The sequence below is a fragment of the Pinus tabuliformis genome, chromosome 1_1 (assembly GCF_031772625.1).
Source record: "Pinus tabuliformis cultivar Carrire ecotype Pingquan chromosome 1_1, CPIR1, whole genome shotgun sequence".
In the NCBI taxonomy this organism is placed as follows: Eukaryota; Viridiplantae; Streptophyta; class Pinopsida; order Pinales; family Pinaceae; genus Pinus; species Pinus tabuliformis.
Window position 1 is genome coordinate 887,206,008 of NC_142297.1, and position 2,492 is coordinate 887,208,499.

At 35.1% G+C, this 2,492-nt stretch overlaps 1 pseudogene; it reads right to left on the reverse strand.

Moving 5' to 3' along the window:
- Window positions 1–376: 376 nt before the first annotated feature.
- LOC149217221 (uncharacterized) lies at window positions 377–952 on the reverse strand (annotated as a pseudogene).
- Window positions 953–2,492: the final 1,540 nt, after the last annotated feature.

Here is a 2,492-nt window from a genome sequence, read left to right on the forward strand (position 1 = left end):
GGTTATTTAGTGGTATATCCTCCAAATCATCCACCTCGTCCTTAGCCTTGGTGTCCATCATATATGCATCTGAGGAAAGCCTATATGGGATAATACACCATCTTCGTATATCGCCTCTAATACACTCTATCTCTCCATATCCTCCTCCTTAGGATCAATGGAGATAATTAAGCTTGCAAGCATAGGAACATGCTTAAACTGTAGGGATTTAAGTAGTAGGGTTTCTTTTATTTAACAATTTCCATGGATCATTTCCATCTAAAGTGTCTTCCAATTGAAGACCATAGCAGATAGACTTGAAATAAACCATAGTAGACAGACCCATGATACATATAAACTCTTAGTAGACATCCATGGCCAGAATAAACATTTCAATTCAATTCTTGGCATCTAGATTAATTTTTCTGCATAAAATTTTAGCATTTACCTCATCATCTTTCTCCATCTACTCCTGCAAAACTAAATTCTAGGCAACCTTCTTAGCCTTGCATTTTCATCTACCCCAAGGCACTAGAAATCACTGTCGTAGATATACTCAAGGTGAAAACCACTTTCCTCATCATAAAGCATCATATGGTTGTGCCATTACCATATGTGGTAGCCATATTCTATCTTCTTTGTAGTGGCATCACAAGTGTGATCTCCCCCAAACTCAACCACATCACAGGAGTTGGGCTTCAAATTGTCCCCTTTGCCACTTAAAATCATGGAAACCATATTTTTTTCGAGCTTTGTGGTCTCCTTGAAGATATTTGACAACTTGCACTCATTTTCAATGACTTTATCTTGGACATTGACTATGAGAGCATCAATGTTCAAATATGGAGGTCAAATCCCTAATCTCTCCATCATGTTGCTCAACTTGGATACATCAAGGGTGGATCCCCAATATTTCCATCACGCTACTTAGCCTAGATACATAGAGAGGAGATTTAGGGCTAAATTTCCACATATATCCTCCTCCATATGCAAAAGTCAAACAAAAAGCCAAGCCACACAATTCATAGAAGTTTAGTTACACACGTAAGACCATTTTACTTTAAAATAATTAAAAATGTCAAAATAAAATAATTAAATAGGAATAAATAGTTAAGATGGAATGATAATTTTAAGGAAAAATGATTATTTCATCTTAAATAAATGTCTTGAATACTCTCTTCATATAGAAATGACATTTTTGTTCCCATGGGGAAAGATGACACCTACACTAGAGGATGTAGACTAGATGATAGGTATCCTTATAGATGGTGCCATCATAGAGGCTGAGGTGTTTGAATGAGAAGAATATCTTTCAGGTGAATTGGAGGTACTCTATTAGCTCTCTCCACTGATAGAAAATGATAGCTCTTCTCATTTTATAGCTTGCCTTGAAACAATATGGTGAATATGTCAAGACTTGAACAAGACTCCATTGGAACACCAACTCTATGGAATTTGTAAAGTCCGAGCTTATCTAAGATAAAGTCCAAACCTATTATGTGATGAAATCTGAGCCCACACTGAGGTGTTCAAGCCTTATTTGTGATAATATCTGAGCCCATTTAGAGTCTATTATGTGGTGGATAACGAGATTTTAGGGACAATAAAGAAGGTCTAAATTTGGCCCTAGTACAAATCTAATAAGGAATTTGATCGAGTTCAATGTGGACAATTGAATGAAAATTTGTGGACAACTTTTGGAGGGTTGACTTGGTACGTGTTGGACACTTGTCTATATCACATTTGGAGAGAGAATAATGTTATGAGTGTCTTTCATGTTATATATTTGCAGGCAACATCCTATTAAATGTTTGAACATGTTGTTTTGACACCCATAAAATGTCTATTGCTTATCATTCTGTTAGGAAGAGTATGATGTCTTACATCCTTATAGATATAGAGCTTTTCATTAGAATGTGGCCATAGAAATGGACCAATCTTCTATTTTTTAGAAGTCATTTTTCCTAAGCCAATTAGACTCATTAGCATTGTAGAAGTTCCAAACTTTAATGATACCATATTTGACTAGTATTCTTTACAAATTATCGATGCCAGGATTATCACTTATTGATCCATGGACCTCTTCACCTAGCATTCTAGAAATGTAGTCATTTATCAACCTTGCCATTATTGAAAGTGAAATTTGACATCACTCTCTTTCATCTTTTTCATTCAAACTTCACTAGATTCCAAGAGAGGTGTCTATAAAAGGATGACAAGGACAAGACAAGGATTTCTTCATGTTCAAAACACCCAATTATGTTCATAACATTATTTCTTCAATGAAATTTTATTCCATCTTGCTTCACATGGGTACATATGACAACCCAATAGATAGAAAAGACTCATTCCAGTTAACGGAATTGTATGCACTTAATCAATAAAAAAAATTGAAATCTAATTGCCCCATTTGAGAAGAAGCCTTGACCACTCTAAGGCTCATTCTAGTTAAGGGAATTGTATGGAATTGATCCATAAAAAAAATTTGAAATGTAATTGTCCCATTTGAGAAG